Raw genomic sequence first — 6437 nt, 5'->3', positions numbered from 1 at the left:
AGGATAACGCTCGCTCATATACCACAGTTGTAGTCCAACAAGCACCACAGAGCGTCGTAATGTTGCTCTGGCCTGCTCAATCACCAGATCCGTCTCCAGTCGAGCACATATGGGACACCATCAGACCATAACTCCAGCGTCATTCACGAAAAGCATTAAGCGTCTCTGTATCGTCCGACTAAGTGCAACAGGCATGGAACTCCATCCCAGTCTGCCATTCGGTACCTGTACGACACAGTTCATGAACCTTCGCATGCTTGCATTCAACATTCTGGTGGTATCATCGGTTGTTTATGCACCAGCAACTCACAATCGCAGCACATTATCTCGCGCTTACATTGACCTTTGATCTTACAATGTTAATCAAACTTGAATATGTTACACAGACAAATTTATTACCGAAATTTCATTACCCTATATTAATTACTTTCTGGTGTTGCGATTTTTTCCGTCAGTGCATCAGGTGAGAGTTAAGAATAAATAGGTAGCACAATTAACATCTTGTTGTTGTTGTTGATGTGGCCTTCAGTCCTGAGACTGGTTTGATCCAGCTCTCCATGCTACTCTATCCTGTGCAAGCTACTTCATCTCCCAGTACCTACTGCAGCCTATATCCTTCTGAATCTGCGTGGTGTATTCATCTCTTGGTCTCCCTCTTCGATTTTTACCCTCCACGCTGCCCTCCAATGCTAAATTGGTGATCCCTCGATGTCTCAGAACATGTCCTACCAACCGATCCCTTCTTCTTGTCAAGTTGTGCCACAAGCTCCTCTTCTCCCCAATTCTATTCAATACCTTCTCATTAGTTATGTGATCTACCCATCTAATCTTCAGCATTCTTCTGTAGCAATATTTCCAGCTCGAATTTATCAATAATCTCTCGAACAACGTACAAAGTAATGATAGAGAGATGATTAGGATTTACGGCACCGCCGACGACGGTGTTATGACAGACAGAACTCGAACTCAAACTGAACAAGCAATCGACAACTGCTTCAGCTATGGGTTCAAATGGCTCTGAGCACTATGGGACTTAACATCTATGGTCACCAGTCTCCTAGAACTTAGAACTACTTAAACCTAACTAACCTAAGGACAGCACACAACACCCAGTCATCACGAGGCAGAGAAAATCCCTGACCCTGCCGGGAATCGAACCCGGGAACCCGGGCGTGGGAAGCGAGAACGCTACCACACGACCACGAGCTGCGGACCAGCTATGGGATTGGTACAACAGTCATGATGGTTACTAATCATTTGCAGCGCGGACATACTATCAGGAATAATGATTATTGAATCTAAACTGGTCGTCCATGCGAATAGCTGGGCTGTCACAATAGTGGAGACTGGATTCAGCTTGTATTGGCCTTGTTGTCTGCTTCGGGGTAACAACTAAGTACTACCAGCGCCTCCACTAGACACATCTGTGTAAGTCAATCACGCATCGTGACAGTGAGAAATTTCAGTCCCATTGCTTTAGTTTGGTACTGGTTTTGAAACATTACACTTGTCCTGGCATCAGTCTACATTGTCGACGCCTCGTATGACCTATACGGGTAGAAGTTGCTTATTTATCCAGTATCTTCCGTGCACACAGAACGGTGTCAATTACCCATCTTTTTGCGTCGTATTTGTCGAAGTAGAGGCGCAAGAGGAATTCCTTGCAGAGAAATATTCTTTGCCGAGTCTTTGGAGCGTAATGTCTGTGTGTATTCACTTATTACCACATGTGAAAGAGCCTGAAATCGCATCAGAGCGAAGACTGGAATATGGTGGGTCTCTGATTTTTCAGCTAAAAGGATTTTTAATGTCGCTGTTCTCCTGTTCATATTCCGACTCGTCTTGTTTATCCATTAGGTCAGGTGAGGCTATACACAAGAACGATTCTAAAAGTTCATCGGATGATACACTGTTTTTTATATTCCTTGTCACATTCCATGTCCCAGTTATTTGTGTTTATTTGCAACCTCCAAAGCAAAACTTTTGCCTTGATTTCCAGTTTTTCTACATTGTTATTTTCTTGACTTTATCTTGTTCTTTCTTAAGAGGAAGAATGATCGCATCGTTAGAGAGAATTTTGTGTTTTCTCAGTTCCTCTTTCCTTGAGGACTGCATGGTATTCTGAATCCCAACCGATGAGCAGTTCACTCATGTCGTTATGAGGTACTGAGACTTCTTTCGCTTCACTGATAAGCAATACCGAGACACCATGGACTCCTGGATTCACAGTTTCGATGATCGGATTCAGTTTCTCTTCCAGCAGTGTATCGTATAAGTTCCAGTTGGCTTCGTTTTGGTTCGTTTCCTGGCTAACGACATCTTCGACAGTCTTCCTAGGTTGTGAGTTTTTTACGATTTGGATTGGCAAGTGATGCGAACCTATAGTATCGAGTATCACTTCCCTTGCTGTTCCGCTAGACAGTGCAGGGGATGCTAGCCTCAAGTCCACTGCCGTGGGGACTTTATTTGGTTCGCCACTTTGTGTGGGTGAGCCGTCACTTAGTATTGTGAGGTTTTGCGATCTAATACAGCCAACAGTATTTTCCTCATTGTGCTGGCGCTTCTGCAGACCCGCAGTGAAGGTGGTCTTTAATGTCACCTAGTAGAAGAAGGTGTTACCCCAGGGAGACAATGATTGTTAATACCTGTTTCTCAGAAAATCTGTCATTAGGTGCTTTGTACGCCGAGAACAAATTCAGACGGAGATCCTTGTAATGCTTAACGCTAAGTGCCAGTACTGAGAACAAAAAGTGGATATCTTGTTTTACCAACAACGCTGCACTGCCGTAGCAACCATCTCTATTTTCTATAACGACAGGGTAGCCTGGGGTTGTGAACGGCTCGTTTGGTTTTAAACATGTTTCGGTAATGACGGAAATGTCTACATTAGCTTCGAGCAGAAAATGTCGAAGGCTGTCTTTGTTAGCCTTGAGCGATCCAACATTCCAATTGATGATTTTCGAGGCCATTTTTGGGTGCAAGTTGCGGGCCCCACGTATTTTGGGTTGAAATTCGTATCGAATCTGTTCGTAAAAATCTATTCGAAAGTCAATGTCGCATAAAAAATTTCTGTCATCTTCAGGTCTTTAACATTTTTGTATTAAAACATGTTCATTTTACGGTAAACCTCACGCAGAGCGTAAAATGAGCATATTTTACAGCAGACAGATGTTAAAGACTTGATGATGGCACCAGTGATAGTTGAAACCGGTCATCTTGGGTAAAGATATATTTTATGCGATCTTGGATTTTGATTGGTTTTTAACAACATTAATAGATCGCCTTTCAACACTCTGAAAATGAGAAAATTCAGTCGAATCTGTAGTACTACAATGGGTTCATTAGTAGTCAGCTTATACGATACAGTCATATCATTTGTCTTAGGCATAATTATACTTACAATGTTGTTAACGAGGTAGATCCCAGAATCACTATGTTGAATGAATCTGTGAAGTTGTGGTGGGTAGAGTTTGGGACCCATTGGAGCCAGAGGGAGGCTGAGTTCTGCTTAGTACAATTCTTCATGGGAAACAATGCTTTGACGGGGTCTTCTGTGTTCCGTAGATGTTTTCGGTAGCTGATGGTTTAGTTAGGTGTGGCTGTATCTTGTATAGTAATTTTTAGCGGTGTGGTAACTGCATTTGCATAAAACCTGAATTCAAACACAGCTGCTACTTCTCGGATGGAAAAACTATTGACAAGCATAATTTTGTAAATTTACTTGTGTCCTGTTCGCGATAGGGCACTGTGACCACAGGTACAATGAATACGCATGGTTGACTGGTCGTCACGCAGACATCACTTCTGCGTGGGCCTGTGGAGGACACACATGTTGTGTTATTTCTACACTGTTTGCTGCAATGTCCATATCGGAAACAATTATAGCATTGTAAGACGGAGGGCATACACAAGTCCATTGGACGGCGAACTCCGTTAATACAAACAAACTGTGAGAGCCACTTTGATCTAAATGGTTCAAATGGCTCTGAGCACTATGGGGCTTAACATATGTGGTCATCAGTCCCCTAAAACTTAGAACTACTTAAACCTAACTAACCTAAGGACATCACACACATCCATGCCCGAGGCGGGATTCGAACCTGCGACCGTAGCGGTCACGCGGTTCCAGACTGAAGCGCCTAGAACCGCACGGCCCACTTTGATCTAAATGTCACAACCAAATGTTGTTACATTTTACTCATGCAAGGCTGTAATTTCACTAAACATTCTGATGGCAATAACTTCGCAGTATCACGTCATTTCCGATAGTAATTCGTCCTCAGTAAGAGAGGTTGGAGCATTACTGACACAGTCTCAATTTTCATGTATTGTTATGTCTGATAACTTTGCGGGAGGGTGGAGCCTATTTTCAACAGATAAGATGGAAGACCCTTTGTCGACAGTTGCGAGTGAGTTAGCAGTGCAACTTATATGTTGATGTGCGATAGTACCTTCTTAGGTGGCGTTGACACGTAGCACATTCTCCATTTTATTTCGTTGGTACTCGTCTCCTTCCTCCTTCCGTTGGCGTTTCTGTGAGGGCTGCAGGTCTCTTTCTGTAGTTGCTTCGAGAAGTGCAACACGTTGGTGTGCGTCTTTGTGGTGGAAGAGGGTGACTGTGTCTCTCTTCACTTCACTGATATGTGTATGAAGTACATTAGTATCCATTGTAGCATTGTGCCGCAGGTTTTGCGAATTTGTGTTGCAGGAGGACTGTCATTGTCCATGGTGATGATCGCAGCGCAATAAATGTTTTAACGATTCCGCGGTGCCTATGGAAGTTTACCGAATATCGGAACGAGTTATTACTGTTTACACTTCACGAGACCTAGCCGAGAAACAATGTTCACACAGTCAAAGCGTGTCGATGTCAACACTTCTCCGTCTCGAAGCAAAATGAAGCAGCATGTTGCTCATACTGTATTCGAACATTGCGAGATAGTTTTTCCTACTCCTCTGTATTTACTCATATTTTTCCACATTTAGAGATGGCTACCATTCATTACATCGACTATAAATATTGTCTACGGTTGTAAGTAGGTTTTATGTTGGTAATGCCGCTTAGCGCTCTCTATGAAAATCACTGACTTTGCTGTGTGCAGTCTGTGTCTGGCTGGACTCATTGTTGGAGTATTCGCTAGTGTAGTGTTGGGCAGTTGGATGTGAACAGCGCGTAGCGTTGGGCAGTTGGAGGTGAGCCCCCAGCAGTGGTGGATGTGGACAGAGAGATGACATAGTTTTGAAAGGTTACTATAAGCGGACAATCTGGACGTGTGTTCGCCAGAAAAAGGATATTTGTAAAGATGGATGTCATGAAATGACAGATATATATATATGATGACTTTTGAACACTGATTAGGTAACTACATTGTTTGTTCTCTGTCAAAATCTTTCATTTTCTAACTATTCCTATCCGTAGTTAGTGCCTTCAGTAGTTTGAATCTTTTATTTAGCTGGCAGTATTGGCGCACGCTGTATTGCAGTAGATTTTTGTTAGGAAAGTGATTCATGAAAGGTCAGGGCCATTCTTTTGAAGGGATTTTTGAAAGTCAGATTGTGTCGCGCAAAAAAATATTGTGTGTCAGTTTAGTGGTGATCAGAATAAGTAAAGAGAGATCTGTCTGAGTACGTTCAGAGTTTTGCTCAGCTATTTCAAAATCAAATAACGTAAGAGGTGTACCAGCACATTCACTCATAATTTTTCTAAGGGGATGTTTCATATGTCGACCCTTAGCCGAGGATATCTCACTGGAATCTTTTGATTTTTACTTGTTGTTTGAGTAATTAGTATAGTTATTGTTTACTGCTAGCGCGTAATTGTAGAGAGAATTTCCTTTGTAGATGTAGTTTTTCATTGTTGTACAGTAAAACAGTTGTGCCATGCATGTAGACTCCCACCAAGTATTTCGCAGCAGCGCTTGCAATTGATTGGATATTATTTTCAGTGCTATGTTAACGTGTTTTCTTATTTTTGCTCTTAAAGTTGTGCTTTTCTTGTTACCGTGTGAAATACGCGATAATTATGGCGTGTGAAAAACATAACACTAGGCTGCAAAGTAAACTGAGACTTAACAGTGAAGACTAGAGAAGTTTGTTAATGCCATCATTAAATGAATTAACAAATATTCAGAATAGTAATTTGGTAATTGTGCATAGGGAAGTGGACCAGGCGGCAAATAATGGTGTAGACAGTGAAACAATTAGTGAACAGGGAAGCAATGTCGATCGATCGGTCGGCAACAGCTTGCCTCAGTTATCCGAAATGACAGAATACCGTAGTGTGCTCCCTGCCGCCGTTGGATAAGCAGCTGAGCAGCAAGTCGTATACTCCTAGCTCACTCATTTGTTACATAGTTTAATTCTTAATTTCTTTGCGTGTTTTTGGTACTTGCATTGTTTAATTCATAAATTTCGGGCGTATTATAGTATTTGAGAGT

Source organism: Schistocerca piceifrons, chromosome 3 (assembly GCF_021461385.2).
Source record: "Schistocerca piceifrons isolate TAMUIC-IGC-003096 chromosome 3, iqSchPice1.1, whole genome shotgun sequence".
In the NCBI taxonomy this organism is placed as follows: Eukaryota; Metazoa; Arthropoda; class Insecta; order Orthoptera; family Acrididae; genus Schistocerca; species Schistocerca piceifrons.
The sequence above is the reverse complement of the archived record's forward strand: the minus strand, read 5'-3'. Positions refer to the sequence as shown.